At 42.4% G+C, this 21,366-nt stretch overlaps 1 long non-coding RNA gene across 2 annotated transcripts in view; it reads left to right on the forward strand.

Moving 5' to 3' along the window:
• The window catches only part of LOC311234199, a 49,080-nt gene that overhangs the window by 16,542 nt on the left and 11,172 nt on the right, over positions 1-21,366 (forward strand). The window contains exons 1-2 of one of the 2 annotated variants that reach the window (XR_014620075.1): positions 4,174-4,256; positions 17,053-17,195. This is a non-coding gene — a long non-coding RNA (uncharacterized lncRNA). Of the gene's footprint in view, positions 1-4,173; positions 4,257-17,052; positions 17,196-21,366 lie in introns of those variants that run through there. The other variant, XR_014620074.1, reaches the window with a different exon arrangement.

Consider the following 21,366-nt stretch of genomic DNA (forward strand, 5'->3'; position numbering starts at 1 on the left):
GGAAATACAAATACGCAGCACAAGACAACTGCAGTACTCCCATGGTTCCAAACCTAGTCACCTATTAGCCATGCGATTAAGAATTAATGCAAAATTTGCAGATATAACTACCATTAGAGCACAACAAGTACTTGTAACAGATCCTGTAAAAATAAACGATACATTCAAAGAATTCTACTCCGACTTATATAAATCAGAAACGACCTTCGATCAAAACAAAATGGACACATATCTTAATCAAATTATTCTCCCTAAACTTTCAGAGGATGACGCTAAACAGTTAGAAACACCGATCACACTAGAGGAACTCAAGAAGGCCATAACCGCAATGCAAAGTGGTAAGGCTCCTGGAAGAGACGGTTTCCCATCAGAAATGTACCTTTCTTGTTGGGACATAATTGGTCCCTTATTACTAAATATGATCTTATACTCAGTCAAGGAGGGGAACTTCCATAAGAACGACAATATTGCACTCATAATAGTCCTCCTTAAAAAAGACAAAGCCCCCAACGAGTGCGGTAGTTATAGACCTTTAAGCCTCCTCGGAACCGATATCAAACTGTACTCTAAGGTATTAGCCATCAGATTACAAAAGCATATGACGTCTTTAGTTCACCTGGACCAAACTGGCTTCATAAGAGGCCGCCTGATCACTGATAACATAAGACGAATACTGCATGTACTAGATGCCGACAAGGATGACACCATACCTAAGGCGATGCTGTCCCTGGATGCTATGAAAGCCTTTGACAGGCTGGAATGGTCGTATCTATGGGCAGTATTAGAAAGGATGGGGTTAGGAAAAGGATTCATTGATATGATTAAAGTATTATACAAAGACCCATCGGCCATGATTACAACAGGCACAATCATCTCCAAAATCTTTCCGGTATCACGCTCTGCCAGACAGGGTTGTCCTCTTAGTCCCGGACTATTCAATCTATCATTAGAGCCTTTAGCACAATATATAAGACAATCCCAATCCATAGAACCAATCGTAATCAAGGGCACACAACAAAAAATGTGTTTATATGCGGACGACGTAATATTGTTCATGCAAAACCCCAACACCACATTGCCTCATCTGCTCAAGTTGATTGAGGACTTTGGTGATTTATCGGGATTTAAGATAAATTGGCCGAAGTCGGCTTTCCTTCCACTTAACACCCCTGCAAAAAAAGATATAACCCTCCCAGGAGAGATACCGATGGTAAAACATTTCAGATGCTTGGGAGTGGAAATATTCCCCACCATAAGACAAACGGTGAAGCACAATTACACAAAAATCCAAAACAAAATCAAAGACGACCTTGATAGATGGGCAAAACTTAAAAACACAGTACAAGCACGGATATCAATAGTTAAGATGGATGTACTACCTAGAATCAACTTCTTCAGTTCAATGCTACCGTTACCCCCTCCAGAGGGTTACTGGAAAAGATTACACTCCTCCACATACAAATTTATTTGGAATAACAAACCACCACGTATAAAAAGATCCACCGCACAGAGAAATAAAGCAGATGGTGGCATGGCATTTCCAGATTTTTTCCAATATTTTAAGGCGTACACATTAAGACCATTGACAACATGGTTTGACCCCCAAGCATTAGTATCCTGGAGAAAATTAGAAGAAAACATAGTAGCCCCACATAGACTGAAGGACATAGCATACACTAAACTACCAATCAAGCACTGTGAACGAAAATTTGGCCCCATAATTACTCATGTGATCCGGATATGGCGTGAATAAAAAGAAAAAATCCTAACCCACATAAATGGCACAATCATACTCCCTTATTCAATAACAATGCACTCTTAATTGAAAAACGACCTATAAGATTCCCTATATGGGAAGAGCAAGGCATACACAGTACACTCATTAGGGGATGTTTTTAACAAACAGGGTTTTTGTAGTGATAAAGAAATACGCAAAAAATTTAATCTCACCAAGTCCACATGGCTTTTTTACAAACAGTTACAGCTATGTTTGAAGTCTCACGGTGTTCCATTAGACAGACCAATTGAACACCACAGATACCACAAATTCTTCTACGAAAGAGAGACATCGAGAGGTTTTGTTTCAGAATTTTATCATCAATTACTAACGTCCTCGTATGAAACCCTCCAACTAGACTCTGTCTGGACTGGAGGAGGGATATACCAGACCTGGAAAATGACTTTGATTGGCAAGGAGCCTGGGCAAATGTCCGACTTACATCAAGGAACCCGGACCAGCAACAAATCAATCTTAACTATATTCACAGGACATACTTGACTCCTATAAGACTGTGCCGAATGGGGCTTAAACAAGACTCCAAATGCTCCCAATGTACAAATGGGGACGAAGGGACATTTATGCACATGTATTGGGACTGCCCACCAGTTAAGGCATTCTGGAAAGATGTGACCCAACAATTATCAAAACTCGTATCTTGGAATATACCTGTACACCCCTCGGTATTACTATTGAATGATGTTTTTGAGTTTGCAGTGAATCCACAGCTAAAGAGATTGGTTTTATCGGGTATCACAGTAGCTAAAAAGCTGATCGCATCACGCTGGTTTCAACCGGAAAAAATGTGCCGTAAAGTTTGGTTTCTTACATATCTCGATGTGATTTATCAAGAAATATCTACAGCAAGAATTCTGGTTCTCAATGAATCCAAAATGTCAATGTGGTTAGAAGTGGTGGAGAGAATAAAAGCTAGCTTAATGGTAGTGTCTGGTTAGGTGCGAGGGATAGTGGAGGTACTTCTCAAGGTGGGGTCCGGGAGGGGGGGGTTCGAGCTGGAGCATATGTGTGTAGGTTTTTTAGATAACAGGTATTAGGGGTATATCTTATATAAGACAATTAACTAAAATGTGATCTCATTGGATGTGCTCTGACAATTAATGCTTGTATATCTTATCGTGTGTTGTCATGTTTGTTTATGTGTTTGTTTAAAAAATAATAAAAAAATAAAATACAAAAAAACACCAGGATGTGAATGGAGGGTGAATGTGAGGTATATCGTGTAAATAAGTTTTGATTGATCGCAAGACTACACTGTAAAAAAATAAATAATAATAAGTTACCAGAACTTAAAAATATTGAGTTCAGTTACTGTGCATTAAGGTTTTCAGTTTTCAATCCATAATAAGTTAACAGAAAAATACGTACACAACCACATTATTTCAACCTAATAAAACTATGTTTATTGTCATTGTTTTAAGAACACAAGTTTACTTGGTAATACTCACATTTTGAGTAAGAAAAATGGCTTAACATGTGCAATGTTCAATGAAATAGAAAAATAAATAATAAAAATGGTTGATTAATCCCACTGGTCACAATGGTGACCGTAATAATGTTTTTACTATAAGGCTCTGCAAATGTTACTGAATGATGTAGCAATGTATTTCCAGCTAAATTGAAATAATAAACAAATAAAGGGTCTCAATTAAATATGTGGTAGTAAAAAGAACCTGTGCGAGGATTTCAACAAGATAAATGCGACAACAGTGCAAAATATTTCACTATAATATTTCAAAGCAAATTTTTATTTTAAATTTTTTTTAATGCTGCCCCGTGCCTATGAAAATGCCCCTGCGTGCCTATGCAGGCACGCGTGCCTAGGGTTGCCTACCCCTGGTCTACATCAATAGCATTAACCATACATTGTCAAGGTTGACAGAGGGCTCGCGCATTATTATTATTATTATCTAGGCTCATGCGCGCGCTCATACCGGCGTGGGGGCAAAACGAGCGTAGATCAGTGGCCAATCAGAGCAACGAGGAAGGACAAGCCACTTGCCTAAAGCATAGACTTGTTCCCCCCCCCTCATCCGCATGCACAGTAGTGCCCCCCCCCCCTCATCCGCATGCGCAGTAGTGACCCCCCCTCATCCGCATGCGCACCAGTGTCGTCGTCCCCCCCCCCTCATCCGCATGTGCAGTAGTGCCCCCCCCTCATCCGCATGTGCAGTAGTGCCCCCCCCCCCCTCATCCGCATGTGCAGTAGTGCCCCCCCTCATCCGCATGTGCAGTAGTGTCCCCCCCTCATCCGCATGTGCAGTAGTGCTTAGTGGGCCAAAAGTAACCTCGCCCTCGATCCGCTCCACAACACATCTTCCTGAATTACTGACACACGCTTTGTGTGTTTATAGTGTAAAGTGTCGGAACTCTAGTCTACTGGACCAAGGCTTTCTACTAAAATCTGGATCAAAACGTTCTTCTTGTGGAAACAGACAGCAGACTGGACACCACAACATCTGTAAGTACAAATATGTAAATATTGTTTCCCTCTTATTGCTCCCTCCTTGCAGAAGCGGCACTCGAAAGGAGCCTTGAAGTTGTACAATCCCAGTTGAATTGTAGAAAATGCCAAATGTTTTACATAAGGATAAGGTTTCAAGTTTCTTTATTAGTTGTCATACAGAAGTACAGAATACTTTTTTTTTTTTTTTTATTGATCTTTTCCCCCCTCCATTTTCCTCCGATTTTCTCCCATCCCAATGTTAGTCGTATGCCAATTCCCAGTCCCTTCCTGGTCGCTGCGCACTTACCCCCCACAGTCAGATCATCTGGGAGAGTGGAGGCTACCACGTGCTTCCTCCGACACACGTCCAGCCAATCACCGCTTCTTTTCACCTGGCAGCGCGGATTCTCATCGAGAGGGCGTAGCGTGTGGGAGGACCACACTATCCCCCTCAAGTCCTATCCGCGCTTAGCAGGCGCCCCGACCGAACTGTAGGAGTCGCTGTTTACAACGACCCGGACCCACCCCGCCAGCTTCTCCCACCCTCTAATACAGCCAATTGTATTAGTGCAGACGGCCAGCCAAGCTGGTGACAACCCCGGAGCTGTGAGCTGGATTCGAACAGGCGAATCCAGCTCACAGCTCCGGGGTTGGTGACGAACGCAATCTCCGCTCGGCCACCTAACCGCCTGTAGTACAGAATGCTTTTATACAAAATGCTTCTTTCTGTTACGCTCCAGAGACTGTGCTAGACAAAAATAGATAAAATAAGTGTAGCAAGTATAAAATGGAAGTCAAGTATGTGAACAAAAGTGTTCAGTATATACATATATACAATATACAATGCAGAGTAGAAGTAACTGAGTTACAATACAATATACTATACAGTGCAAAGCAGAAATGGGATGAGGTAGAATTTAGGTACAATTTACAGTAAGGTGTAATGAGGTATGGGTTGTAGTGCAAATTATTTACCAATAAATATAAAGTGTGTTTAGGTGTTCTAAAGTGGGTAAAGTGGGTGCTGCAGTGAGTTGTTTGTTTAAAGGGAGTGTGTGCGTGTGGATGTGTGCTGTGCTTCCATTTGATGGTTGCTACATAGTGTTATTGTCATTTAGCATTCTGATGGCCTGAGGATAGAAGCTTCTTCTGAGTCTCTCTGTGCTTGCCAAGGATAACTTGTATTGATCCCTCACAGGGAAATTCAAGTTTTTTTTTGTTTTTTTTGTGTACATGTTTGTACTTTACCGTCTCCGTGGCCAACTAACTGCGAGCATCTGCAGCGACGTGATTCTGTTCACAATGAAATGTTACATTTCTCCCGATACCGGAAGCTACCGCTGTTGGCTCTATCGTAGCTGTAGCTTCAAGTTTTGTTTTATTTGTCACATACGGTACAAGTATATTACAGTGAAATGCTTGGTTCTGTATGAGCCTCCTGAGATTGTGCTTCATACAGTAAACATGAACCAAATCAACACAATCTGGACGGAGCTCAACGAGGCGCACAGCGCGGCACCATCTTGTTGACATTCATCGTCAATGAATTGGGTCATAAAGGAGAAAAGAGCTGCAGACGTAGTACAAGTGTTTTCCTGTTGATCATTTGTTTGTAATGTGTTTTTCAGATCAACATAACATAAGCATAATATATCTAAATAACTTAGTTAGTTAACACCTTATTTCACATGTATGTGCACAGAGGTAACTACTAAGACAGACAGATATGACCAAATTGTGACGACCCTCCCCCACATTGTTTGCTTGCTCTGCTGGTTTCATTGTTTCACAGGATTGGTGGGTGGAGCTGATTGATTGATTGATTGATTGAAAAGTGTATTAACAGATTGCAGAATGGGTACAGTACAGCTCAATACATACAATTGTTAAGGGGATGCAGACCAGAGAAAGACTTTCGTCTTGTTTACATCAGGGTCCCCCATTTTCAATTCATCATAACATATATGACATGCATGACATACAGATAGACAGTACTGCTACATCTATACATTTATGACATATCAGATTTGCAAATACAGTACTGTTTGTGATACAAAAGTGTCCAGAAAAAGAGTGTATATACATTTGATGTAGAAACTGTACATTGGAGGAGGTTGGGTGGGTGGGGTTGGGTGGGTGGGTGGGGGCTGTACATTGGAGGTGGCAGAGCTGGGGAGGGTTATCAGAGTGTCCCAGGCCTTTATACATGCAGGCTTCCTTTAGTGTCCCAGGCCTTTATACATTCAGGCTTCCTTTAGGGTGCTTTCTCACTAGCCATTTTGGGTCGAATCAGCTCCGCTCCGTCCTCGGGTGCGAACTTCCCCCCTCCCTCTCCCCCCTCTAGTTTGTGTACACACTGCAGTCTTGGTGCGCTCCCGGTTTTGTTTACGGTTTGCGTTTTGAGCGTGTAAGCTTGCCGTAGGCGATGATGTCACGCTCGAACATCAACACAGGAAGAGTTTTAACACACAGTGGTGGAAACTGGATGCTGATATAAATAAACTAATAACCAATAAATATGAAGTTATATTTGAACCTCTGTTGTCAAGCCTTGTCAATATAACCCACCCCCTTTTCTCACGAATGGAACTGGAGTCCGCTTTGAGCGTTTTCCAGGGTTAACGCTTATTTATTACTAGTTAGCAGCTAACATTAGCCCATTGCTCGCATCAATTATATTGCATGTCATTGATCTACCGGTCGATCACGGCCGACTGGTTGGGCACCACTGGTCTATAGAAATAAATGCATTCGAACAAGAAACCAATGTATAGTAGACATAGCAATGGCAAAAATAGTTGCAAGGCCTAATGCGTGCCAGGGAAGTCTTTAGCCCCTTCCGTGACTGCGATGTGCAAGCCAGGGGCTTTATATCTGATATATTTCGGACCCACCCCGAGCTTTTAAGCAGTGCTTGGTGGTCCAAATTAGCCTGGCTACTAGGGCTGCACGATTTTGGGAAATAATCTAATTGCGATTATTCTGACGGATATTGCGATTGCGATTTGCGATGCGATTATAACATATTTTTTATTTTTTTTACAAGAAGAATGTTGCTGCTTTCTGTAGTCGGGTCCCAACTGCAAAATTACTGTATTACCCTGTATTATACACTTTTACTATCATGTAGACTATTCTGCTTTGTGTTTACATGTGATGTATTGTATACATGCACATTTATTATGTTCTTGTGTGATGTATCGCACATTTTATTGCTGTGTGATGTATTGCAAATGTTATTGCTGTCATCTTGGCCAGGTCGCGTGTATCGCTTCCGCAACGGAATTCGGTTTCCGGGTTCCTCTGATTGGCCGCGACCCCCACGTGACCCGCCCCCCTATCGCGCGGCAGAGCAAGCGGCCGCGGACTCGCTCGCTTCCTCAATTTATACGCATGGAAGTATTGAATGAATGAGAACTTTATTTAACAGATTGCAGAATGGGTACAATACAGTACGGCTCAATACACACAATTGTTAAGGGGATGCAGACCAGAGAAAGGCGTTTGTCTTGTTTACATCAGGGTCCCCCATTTTCAATTCATATAGAACGACTACGCCGTAACAAATCATAAAAAAAATATACCGTTAACTGGAATATGTTGTGCCTTTACACATATGTTGGATTATGTAATTGGTTTGTCATGACAAACAAATAAAAAAATCATGATTTCCCCGCTGGCTACAACAACACACAGTGACTGCATGTAGTCACTGTGTGTTGATGTTGTAGCCACCTCCTCCGCGGCAGGAATACTAAGCTCCCCCTTAAGCTCCAGGAGAGAGGGGAGAGGCTGAAAACCCGCAGTTCTTGCCCACCTGATGGGAGCCGAATCCCCGCATCCGATTTGTCTGATGAATACCCCCAACTGAGCTCTGGCTCTGACTACATGCAGTCACTGAGTGTTGTTGTAGCCAGCGGGTAAATCACGATTTTTTTTATTTGTTTGTCATGACAAACCAATTACATAATCCAACATATGTGTAAAGGCACAATATATTCCAGTTAACGGTATATATTTTTTAATGATTTGTTACGGCGTAGTCGTTCTATATGAATTGAAAATGGGGGACCCTGATGTAAACAAGACAAACGTCTTTCTCTGGTCTGCATCCCCTTAACAATTGTGTGTATTGAGCCGTACTGTATTGTACCCATTCTGCAATCTGTTAAATAAAGTTTTCATTCATTCATTCAGTCAATACTTTCATGCGTATAAATTGAGGAAGCGAGCGAGTCCGCGGCCGCTCGCTCTGCCGCGCGGTGGATAGGGGGGGGTGGGGGTCGCGGCCAATCGGAGCAACCCGGAAACCGAATTCCGTTGCGGAAGCGTTACACGCGGCCAGGTCTACCTTGCAAAGGAGATCTTGTATCTCAATGGGACTTCCTGGTTAAATAAAAAATAAATAAAAATAAAAATTGAATTGCAGGCTTGGCGATTTGATAATTGCATCATTCCAAATCGCGATTTCGATTAAAACACGATTAATCGTGCAGCCCTACTGGCTACTATGGAGCTGCGAGTGACTGCGTATTCAAAAGCCCCTGGCTTGCACATCGCAGTCACGGAAGGGGCTAGGAAGTCTTGTGCTTGTAACGTGGCTTCATGTTTTCATCCACTGAGCCGTGAGGCTCAACATGCTTGTTTGGTTGAGGTCTGAAATCGCCAAATTGCCCATAAATATAGTTTTTGTGGGTATTGTCCAGTTGTTGCTGTATGTTTTTATCTGCCCAAAATTCAAGCAAGCATGAAAGCATTACAGTAATGACGTTGTGTGTCAGCTAGTTGATACAGCAAGCCTCTTCCGTGTTTTGGTACAAGCTCGTACACCACGCCCCCGCTCCCACTGGCGCGCACCCGGAACCACCTATTTCAGCGGTCCAGGTTTGGAGCGAATCAGCGTCCCCGGGGACGGGACAGCGTTCTCAGTAGGACGGACACACCCTTTTCTGGTGTGATCGGGCTGTGATTCGACCCCGAATGGTTAGTGAGAAAGCCCCCTTAGTGTCCCAGGCCTTTATACATGCAGGCTTCCTTTAGTGTCCCAGGCCTTTATACATTCAGGCTTCATTTAGTCTGGGCTTCCTCTCTCCACCTGTTTGGTTATTTTTGTTTGCTTGGAAGCAGTGTTAATTTTGGCAGCTATTTACATTTTAGTCTTAGTCATGTGTCAAATGCTCCTTTTTTAGTTTTCATCATATTTAGTCACCTTCATTTATTTTTCGTTAGTCAGTTTTAGTCAACTACAGGTCTGAGCATTTTAGTCAGTTTTAGTCTCGAATTTGTCTTTTTTGTTTTAGTCTAGATTTAGTCGCAGAAAACGGATGACATTTTTGTCTAGTTTTCGTTAATGAAAAAAAGGCATTTTATTCTCTTGTAATGCAATTCTTTTTTTTTATCCACTTTTTCTCTCATTTTTCTATATTTTCTTCCATCCCAATTTCGTATCATCCAATTCAACCCTCCCCTGTCACGAACGCTGTTTCTTTCCTCCCACAAGCCGGCTGCAATGTGGACTAAGTCATACATAGCACAAGTCCCCTCCGGTACTTGAGGTAACAGCAGTCTCATCTTTTCACCTGCGCAGCTCGATCTCTCAGTGGCGAGGAGTAACGCGTGGGAGGCTCACGCTGCCCCCGACACTTCCTGATTCTACTGCGCAGGCGCACCAACCGACCTGTAGGAGTCGCTGTCCACAACGCCCGATCCCCACCCATCAGTTTCCCACCCCCTAATACGGCCAAACAATGTGTATTAGTATGAACGACCAGCTAAACTGAAAGCAATGTGGAGCGCTGGGCTCGAACAGGCGAGCCCAGCGTCTCCGCATTTGTGGCGAGCGCCTTGCCCACTACGCCACGTAGCCGCCCTTCTTGTAATGCAATTCTATGTACCGCTACAGTCAGTCAAATTCACATTCATTTTTTTTAGATCACGATTCTCTCTCACGATTATTTTGTCAATAAAATCATTTATTGCACTCTTTCTTAAACCGACAACATAACATATCAAAGTGCTTGACTTAAACTTAAACATACTTACTTACTTCGGCCCATCGCTCCCAATGGAGCATAGGCCATCTATGACTTTTCTCCATCCAACACGGCTTTGGGCTGTCCTTTCTGCCTCCCCCCAGGTAGTTCCTTGTCTCTTGAGCTCCGCCTCAGTGGCTCGCCTCCAGGTGTTCTTAGGCCGCCCTCTCTTCCGCTTCCCCTGGGGATTCCAAGTTAGGGCCTGCCGTGTAGTACTGGTAGCCGGTTTCCTCAAAGTGTGGCCTATCCATCCCCACTTTCGTCTCAGGATCTGCTTCTCCACAAACTTAAACATAACTTGAAAGTGCTTGACTTAAACTTAAGTCTCTTGTAACATACAGAATAACTCAAGTCAGAATCGTCATAATTTAAAAAAAGGAAAGTAAAACATTTAAAATAAAAAAAAATTAAAGAAAATTATAAAAAAGAATAGTCATAATTTAGAAATGAGATTGCATAGGTCTATGAATCGAGATTGTGTTTTTTTTTTATTAATCGCCCAGCCCTACTGTAATTGGGATCATAGATTCATGTAGACGCCCCTCTCCCCACTCCCCCCATAACGTAATGAGTTAAAGATGTAAACAGTTAAAGACCCTCACCAGTCTTAAAATAACAAACAGTAAAGTGAACCGAACGTTTCCACAGCCCATGTGAAGCAGACATGACCCCTGGTTGTACAAAAAGAATATATATATATAGAGCATAGAAGTGCTCCACATATATACACCATAAGACATAATCAAACCACTCATTTATTATATGTTCATTTGTTACGTGTTGGGTGTGTTACGCTGTCGAGACACTGCCTGGCACAAGCTATAATTGTTATCCACCCAAGGGCTGTCTACTTTAACCAACCTAAAACATGTCAGCCATTGCAGGGCTCCAGACTAACTTTTTTCACCACCGTCCCAGAACCGTCCCGAAATACAGTTTTTTTTTTTATCAAATTTTTTATTATTACTTGCATGAAACAAGACAACACATTAATCACAATCACAATACACAGAACTTCACAGGAAAATAACAAAAACAATAATAATACAGAATATAACAATTTATAAATTATAAAGACAAAAAGAAAAGAAAACAGAGTTCAACCTTTTTAAATTCAAAATTCCAGGGGTACTATCTAATAGATGACCAAATAGCGAAGAACTAGCTAAATAGCTGCCCCCCAATAAAATCCCTAGTTAAATTCAAGACAAGACAGACAAGACATTTCCTCCTCCCCCTCCCACGAGACCGCCGGACTCCCCCGAACAAGCACCCCAACCCCGCTCAGCCGCACACGGCGGTCCTAACCTTCTCAGCTGCTGCGAACCATAGGTCAATCCCAGCCTGCCCCACCCCAATCACCCGCGCCGTGGATATCTCAAGATAAATCACATTTAACAGTGTTAGGGACCAGTTAATCACTGAGCTTCTCAGGCTCCTTCCATCTCATTGCTATTAGCTTCTTCGCCGCTGTGACGCCCGCTAGGACAACCCTTTTCAGTTGTACGGAAGCGGGTAGTGTTGTTCTATCATTCAGGAGTAGCGTAACAGCTGTGAATGGGATAGTTAAGCCACACAGATCTGAAAGTTTGTCCGCTATTGACCTCCAGAAGCGGGCCACTGGTGGGCAATCCCAATACATATGCATATAAGTGCCAGTGGCCTTTTGAGAGCACAAAGTGCACCGAGAGTCGGTTATCAGTCCCATAGCAAATGGCTTCCTAGGTGTAAGATAGGTCCTATGAATATAATTAAAATGAATTTGCTGGTGATTGGGGTTGCGGGAAGACAATGCCACATTTGCCCAAACATCATCCCAGTCAAACTCGGGGTCCAACTCCGGGATATCCACACGCCAGATTGTATCCAATGATACATTTTTATACGTGGACTGAATTAAGAGCGTATAAAAGTCTGAGACAAACCCTCTGGAGGTCATCCTGTCCACTATGAGCCTGAGGAAGGGGTGTGGTTGCAAAGTTTGAGCCCACGGCATGCCATGCGCCCTCAGCGCTGACCTTAGTTGAAGGTAAAGAAAGAAGGACTCGCCGGGAAGATCATAAAATTCTCTTAAGTCCTGAAACGCACGGAGGCCGTTCTTATCATAAATATCCTCCAGAGTATGAACCCCCCTCCTTTGCCATTGAGGAATATTAACCGGCTTGTGCCCAACAAGTAATTGCTGGTTATTAAAAATTGGAGAGTCCAGGTGCCACGGGCATTTAACCCCACACGACTTCTGTACATTACGCCACGTCTGGATCACGTGAGTTATGATCGGTCCATACCTCAGTTGGCATTTCGAAATAGGGACAGTGGAGTACACCACATCCTGCAATCTTAGCGGTGAGACCGCCGCCGCTTCTAAGGAGCGCCAAGATGCAGCATCTAGGGTCTAGCCAGCACATCAGAGGTCTCAGTGAAAAGGACCAGAAATAAAGCTTAAAATCAGGGATTGCAAGGCCCCCATCTTGTTTCCTACGTTGAGTAGTAGCTCTTTTGATTCTCGGGCGTTTGTTATTCCAGATAAACTTAGATACCATCGATTGTACCTTGCGCCAGTGGTCTATTGGAGGGGGCAGGGGGAGCATTGAGCTAACAAAATGTATCCTAGGCAGGACGTTCATTTTGATTATGGAAGCTCGGGCTTGTAAGGAGTTAGGAAGGGACGACCATCTGTCTAGATCCTGGCGTATTTTATCATAAGTACCCGTGAAGTTGAACTTAGTAGTTTGACTCAGCGTGGGGAATATCTCTATGCCTAAGTATTTCAAATGTTCCACTATGGGGTAGTGTTGTCACGATATTGGAATTTCGACTTCGATACGATACCTTGAAAAGTATCGATACTTTCGATACCAATTTTTTTTTTTTTTTTATTATAATAATATATATATATATTTTTTAACATTTAGCTTTTGTTGCTGGTTGATTCTCCTCAGCTTCTCTCTGGTACTATACGAGAAGATAAATACACTTTTAAAACCCTTTGTTTATCTTTAGATCAGAGAGAGAGAGAGAGAAAGAGAGAGTGGCTGCTGGAGATTTTAGGTCTACTGAGCGCACCTTTCTAGTTATGACCCGAAAACAAGGGTACTTGAGAGAGAGAGAGGGAGATTTCTCCGGAGCTATGCTCGGAGCATTTATTAACGTTACATTTTCAACAACATTGCTGCTAATTGGACACTTCATGGAGGCGGGGTAACGTTGTGTCGAGTTCATGCGTGTACTGGTGTAGGATGGGCTCCGGCTCCGCTCGACCTAACGTTGGAAACGGGGTAGTTGTGTCGAGTTCATGCGTGTACTGGTGTAGGATGGGCTCCGGCTCCGCTCGACCTAACGTTGGAAACGGGGTAGTTGTGTCGAGTTCATGCGTGTAGTAGTGTAGGATGGGCTCCGGCTCCGCTCGGCCTAACGTTGGAAACGGGGTAGTTGTGTCGAGTTCATGCGTGTACTGGGGTAGTGGGCTCGGCTTGACGTTACTCCGTTTCCATGAAGTAATAGGTGGCCAGCTAGCTAGCATTAAGCTAACGGAGGAACGACAGCTAACGTTAGCTAATAATAGCGTTGTTTACAAACTGAAGACAGGGCTGCGCTGTGAGGGGGAGGAGGCTGCAGCAGCTTGTGTCTGTTGCTCTGAGCGAGGAGGAGGCGGAAGGGCAAGGCTCTGGCAGCGCGTCTGTCTGTCAACAACTTGCGGGAGCAAGCCAGCTGGTACCGATACTGCAGAAAGTATCGGTACTTCGGGAAATGAGTATCGAAGCCGTTTTAAATATTCAGTATCGATATGTATCGATACTTCGATATTTTTGACAACACTACTATGGGGATATCAGCTGGTAGTCGCACCGCTTTGGCCAGCTCATTGAGAGGTAGGCAGGCTGTTAATCTTAAAGCCTGACAATTTACCAAAGTCGTCGATTATTCCCAATAATTTTGTGGCCGACCGGGAAGAGTCATCCATAAAAATCAGGTCATCCGCATAGAGAGCAATTTTGTGTGGTGTATTATTGATCATTATGGGGACGATGTCCTCCGATTGCCTAATAAATTGGGCCAATGGTTCGAGGGAAAGCGCGAATAGTCCTGGGCTCAGAGGACAACCCTGTCTAGAAGATCTGGAGACTGGGAAAAGTGTGGAACAGTTTTTGCCTGTCAGTATCATTGCCGACGGCGAGGCATACAGAACTTTAATCATATGAATAAAATTCTTTCCAAGACCCATGACCTCAAGTACCTTCCACAGGTATGACCATTCTAGTCTGTCAAACGCCTTCATGGCATCCAAAGACAGAACTGTGGACGGAGCTGTATTGTCTTTACTGTTATCGACTACATGCAACAGCCTCCTAAGATTATCTGCAGCCAGGCGCCCCGGGATAAAACCAGTTTGATCGCAGTGTACCAATACCATCATAAATCTCTGCAGGCGGCGGGCCAGCACCTTGGCAAACACTTTTAAATCGGCCCTGAGAAGACTCAAGGGCCTATAGCTACCACAATCATTGGGATCTTTGTCCTTCTTGAGAAGTAAAGAAATCAACGCCATGTTGACATCTCTTGAGAACTCCCCTTGTTCGATAGCGTAATTGATCATATCGAGCATCAATGGACCCAGTTGGTCCCAGAAAGCTAAATACACCTCGGGTGGAATACCATCCCAGCCTGGTGCCTTACCCCTCTGCATTTCAGCAATCGTCTCCCTTAGTTCCATAAGAGTGATCGGTTTCCCCAGTTCCTTAGCCTTCTCCTCAGAAATGTGGGGTATCTCAAGCCCGCCAATGAACGATTCAAATTTAGAGTCGTCGAGATTAACCTCTGAGCTATATAACTGAGTAAAACTCTTTAAAAGTGTCCCCCGAAATACATTTTTTTTTAAATATATATAATCTTATCAACAGCGATTTGATCATATGGGGACATATTTTGTGCTGATAATGGCACAGAGGGTGAGACCAACTGTGTACCGTACCTTTTGATTATTGTAAGCACAAAGATAATAAGCAGCTATAACTAGAACGTGTCGATAACATACAGTTCCAATAGACTAACATTACACTTCTGTGATTTAAATGTGTCCTTACCTTAGACTCAGGGGTTGTATTGTTGGATGCAGTTCCCTGTTGGTAATTTTTTTAAATAAATATATATATTATATAATTATACTTAGTTGTAGTTGTATTATCTGCGAGACATCGCCACCATGCAACAAGTCAAAATGCTCGCTATCTGCAAACAGCTCCACTGTCTGTGTGTATACTCTGCTTTGGTCAAATCACATTCAGCATGCCATCTTTGCAGTGTTGTTCTGAAGCATGATAGCTAATTAGCCAATGTTCAGCTGCAAAAACGAATAATGTAAATTATGTTATAAGACATTGATATCAGGAGCTATCTGTAGCTACTGCTAGCCGGCTAGATGACGTTAGACAATGCATCATGTATTAAATAAAGTGAACTATTTAGTTTACTGGGTCATTTCGTTAAAACAGTGAGCTACCTAGCTAACGGAGGTATCATGCTGCCCGATCGATCGGCACGGGGCATCCCTATAATTCTTAAACTGAAATGCTCATTTGTTGATATCAGGAGCTATCAGTAGCTAGCCAGTTAGACAATGCATCATGTATTAAACTAAAGTGAATAGTTGACTGTGTAGTTTTGTTTAAACGGTAACGTAAATGAACCGTTATGAATATCTGGTTGATTTCAAATAAGTGGTTAGCTGGCAAACCAGTTATCTGTGCACACCCCCCCCCCCCTTATTACAATCCAAACAAAGTGTATACTCTTCAATAGATTGGTTGAGCATAAGTGAATATGTTATGACCTAGTGAACGATTGTCTTCCAGGGATGTATTGATACGGGTATTGGGCCATGCCAGGCTAAAACAGGGTAACAGGATTGGGGGGGATTTCCCCAATGCTAAAATCTGACACTAAGAGAGCATGTGATTTGATTAAACTCCAAGCAGCATTATACCCTGTTTGGCCCATCTTGTACCCCAGCATGTGGGGAAACTTGGCATGGCCAAACACTTGTCTGACTTGTGAGTTAAAGGGATAGTTTGGATTTTTGGACTCTTGTGGTATGAAATACTTGCTAGTAGTATAGTTGATGCGATGCCATTAGCTTAACTCATTGAGTTCTGGCCTGGTTCTGAGTGAACCGGGAAGCTTCAGACAGGCAGCAAACGAGGTCATGAGACAAAAAAGTCTTATTCCACCACACAATAACCTGCAGGCAAAAGTTGTAATCATCCACAGCAGAAAACATTTCCTATGCTTCAGAGTGACATGGTGTGTTGAACTAGTCTCAGTGTGACGTAGTCACTAAATGGTTCAGAGTGACATGATGTGTTGAACTAGTCTCAGTGTGACGTCACTAAATGCTTCAGAGTGACATGGTGTGTTGAACTAGTCTTAGTGTGAGGTAGTCACTAAATGCTGGGTCTTGAAGCATAGAAAATGAGGCACGCTGTTTTCTGCTGTGGATGATTAAAACTTCTGCCAGGTCAGAACTCCGACCACAAGACTGTGTAAACTGAGGGCACTGCATCAACTATACTACTTTAGTATTTCATACCACTTGATGTCCAAAACTCTAAACTATCCCTTTAAGGTGACACTTTCATCATCAAGTACCAGTGACAAGACATGTCTAACATACAAAAACAACACTGCCAGCCAAACTTGTCAATCTACAATTACTCTGGGGAGAGTGAACATTGTACTTTGCAAGACTCTTATTGTTACTGTTTTTTATCTGGTATTTTTAGGCAACAGCCCCACTGATATCCAGTACAGTGGAGGAGATGGCGTCTTGCAGTCACCCCTCTGTTGGGACTAAAGGAACTATCTGTCTGCTTGGTGGACTGCATTAAAACACCAGGACTTAAAGGAACTGTGAATGAAGGAGGAGGTAAGGCTCTAAAGGGTAAATCCATCTTCATGCAAAGACGAGGCGATCGTTCAAACTATATCCCCAATTGTTTTATGCATGTTTTTCCATGATTCCATTACCATCATTTTCAAGGTGACATAATACTGTGATGAATCTGAAGAAAATCTCCATATTCCAATAAATCTAACTTTATTTTAAACCTCACATGAAATGCAATTTTTTTTTATTGTATAAGATTTGCATTATATCACCAAAATAAATGGCCCATCAATCATTTCCAGCCATTTCAATTTACAGCCATTTCCAATTCCCCATTACTACTAAATGGACCCTTGTCCCATTAAAACATGAGGAAAATGGAAAATGGTCAATAACGCTGGCGCCAGAAAGTAAAGATGGAAAAACAGCGTGGCAGTCAATGAGTTTAGCATAATTTCTATTTCAATCTTTATTTAATCTCGAAAGAACATTTACAATTATGTCGAGAGGTACAATACATAATACAAAAATAATATAGAAACAGAAAAGTAAATCATTTAAACAATTTAAATTAATTAAAACAAATGGTCGGCTATTATAGATTTAAACTGACCAATGGATACTCAAATGTTCAGTTTAAAGTGCTTTGCAAAAGATGTGTCGGGGGCACAGAAGCTAAAAGCAGATTTTCCTAATTCGGTGCAAACTCTGGGGACCTTAAGTGGCTTTATAGTAGAAGCAGCAGCATGTCTATAAACTGTGTCCATAATCCAAAACAAATAGCTTCAACAACCCTCCTTCTGCTAAGCGTAGGAACATAGGATTCGTTTCTGTACAAAAAGCAGACCTTCTGTCGCAGATTACTTGCAAGGTTATCTACATGGCATTTAAATGTACATTTCTGATCAAGCCAGATGCCAAGGTATTTATATTCTTTAACTCTAAATAATAGACTCATTCACAGTAGATGCAGTATATGCAAATGTTCACAGATGTTAGATGTTAGAGAAGAGCATGAACTTTGTTTGGTTTGAGTACCAGTTTAAGATTAACAAGCGTATCCTGCAAAGTATTAAATGAGTTGTACATTTTTAATGGGTAGGAGTTGTACAGAGTCAACAACACAATAGACGATAGTGTCATCCGCGTAGAGATGATCCTGACAATATAGGAGACAATATCATTAATATAAAATAGTAGGCGTTAGGGATGCCCCGATCATGTTTTTTGCCACCAATCACTGATCGTCTATGAGCCATATTGGCCGATACACTGCCGATACCGATAGTTTTTGGTTTTGTTATAGCATCTGGCAGTATTATACTGTAGGTCTAACAGAGGCATTCTCAAAGTCCGGACTCCGGACTAAATTATCTAATCTAATCTTAGAAATTAAGTAAAGTGTACTTACTGGGTGTTAACACTTTCGCGGCCACTGGGGCCCGTCTAATATAATGGTTGAGGGCCAGCTTTTGTAAACAAACGTGTGGCTTTTTGTACAGCTAAATCTATACTTTATAGTATTGCTATCTGTCCATTCTCATTGTCAATTGAGTGCATAAACCGTCCCTTCAAAATGGCTTAAAGAAAAAAAAAATCATCAATAGGTTCTCATTTTATAGCGCCGTGAATATAAGCTTTATAGCGGATTTGGGCTAGTATATTTTCTGGAAGGCTAGTTATATAGCTAATAGCTGCTAATGTTATATCCAATGGCATTTCCGTTTTACAGATGCTACAGAAATAACTCAAACTGCATATGATCCGGACGATCCCAAAGCATGTATGCATGAAAGGGGGGGGGAGGCGGGGGACGTCGTTTATTATTATTGATTACCAATAACCGTGTTCGTCTAAGTAGCCACATACGCTGGTCGTCTGGTTGAGTATCATAGCAAGCTCTGATCGGGCTGTAATTTACGTGAAAAAGATCTTACCATGAGCCGGTGGGATCCCCCGAGCATTTCCCTGTTATCGATCGCCATCTGGTAGATCGATATGTCCATTGGCTGATGATAAATCCCCTTATTGCATGGTGAAATCTGCGATTCGAAAACGTAATCCAAGCTACAGGCTGGAGATCCAGAATCGTGCTACTCTAATCGCTGTTGAAAGAAAACAAAGAGACTGATCTGTTCGCCCACAGGGCACATTGCAGTAGCGCGATAGCGCCTCTAAGAGGATCTGGCCGGTATTGCACATTGTCGAATTCATAGAGCAGGGAAGATCTGCAGTGCCGCTCAGCGACCTTGAACAGGTTATTAAAATGGAATAAAAGCAATAACAACTTCCCACGGATATCTCCGTGATTCTGTCCACAACGCATGGATTCGAAAGCCGGATATATCCGTGGTCCGTCCCCAATGTGTTAAGCATAACAGCATCTAAGTTAATTTACTTCTGACCATTATAGTCGAAGTATTTTCCTATGAACTGAAACTCATAAGATCACATAAGGCTAGCATCATTGGCGTTCAGTTACAGCTACAGTATATTGGCCAACGTTAGCCAGCTACTGCACTACGAACTGCCAGCCAGCTAGCTGGCTACCCTTAACCCACAATACAACAGCTATCAGCCAGCTACTGCACTACTAACTTCCAGATAGCCAGCTGGCCACCCCCAATCCACAACAAAAGTCAGCCAGCCAGCCAACCGTACACAATACAGTCTAAGCCTATCGCATCGATTTGTACAGTTAGTTAGCTAGACTAAACACGTTTCGCAATTATGCCAACAATGTGGAATGCCCTACCCACAGCCATAAAATAATGTGAATCCCTACCCTCCTTCAAAACCGCTCTCAAAGAGCACCTATGGGAGGCTGTAATTCGAAACTGGCCCCGGTAAATGTCCAAACCCCCACCCACCCAATGTACAGTTTCTTCCCCCTCGAATGTATATATTTTCTTTTATGATCTCCGTCTCTTAAACAGTACTGTATATTTGTATATCTTGTATGTCATAAATGTCTGGATGTAACAGTACTGTATATCTGTATGTCGTGTATGTCATAAATGTCCTGATGAATTGAAAATGGGGGACCCTGATGTAAACAAGACGAAAGTCTTTCTCTGGTCTGCATCCCCTTAACAATTTGAGCCGTACTGTATTGTACCCATTCTGCAATCCGTTAATAACATTTTCAATCAATTAATCTTTAACACTATCTGTGCCAGCAGGGGGCGCACGATTTAGTGCTTGAATGCCCACCATCCACTTCAATGTTAGCGTTAAAAACGCCTAATCTATATTTTTAATTATGGCTATGTGACTAATCTGCCCGTCGCTTATCAATGACTCGTTTTACAGTCAACATTGTCGAAGCGGATTGTTTCTTTATCGGTTCATTCTCGTTTTATAGCATCTTGAAAAGCCCTCGTTTTCAAGGAAAAAAGATTCCATGATAAACGGAATATTCTAGAATACACAAACGTTCAAATTTTTTGACCTATTTATGAATCGTTTTCAAATAAACGCTAGATTATCGATAGTATGTGTACGTATGCACGCTATAAAGGCGATCTGATATCTGATATATTTCCTGATCGCTCGCACAGCCGCACAGCCACATCACACATAGGGGAAATGCTTATATCTCCGTGAAAACACGTCTGATTATCCTAAGACTGGTAAAATAGATTCCTTACCTGAGATCAGATGTTATCCAAAAAGATTATTCCAATTCCTGATCGCCATTCCAAATATCGATCGCTTTTATTGATCCAACGCTACATACTGTACATATGTATTCCACGCTGTTCTGAGGGTCCACAATGAATCCGATCGGCTCGGATTACATGCCCGAGAAGTAAAATGTGGATTCCGGATTTTTCTTTTCTCATCCATTTTCATTGAGTCCATTCCAAAAGGGTGCATTACCATCTGGGAGACGATAGGGGGCAGTTTTTTCACATCTGTGCTCCTACAGGGGCTGCATACCAACGGTAGACTCGGTTGATGAAATATGAATTCAGATCGCTAATAAAAAAATAAAACTCTAATAATCGTGGTGGGCATTCAGGCATTGGGCTGATAAAACGTGTTATCACGTTTTGGGCATTCAAAGTGTTAATGCAGCAGACAACAAACAAACATGTTTCAGCCCTCTGACCTTCGTCAGTGTTTACACTGGCTAGGTGGAAAATACACACATATATATGAGAGAGAGAGACAATCATAGTCTCTGTACAGCCCGATCTTCCTTTAC

The sequence above is a fragment of the Notolepis coatsorum genome, assembly GCF_963971535.1.
Source record: "Notolepis coatsorum genome assembly, chromosome: 9".
Taxonomy (NCBI): Eukaryota; Metazoa; Chordata; class Actinopteri; order Aulopiformes; family Paralepididae; genus Notolepis; species Notolepis coatsorum.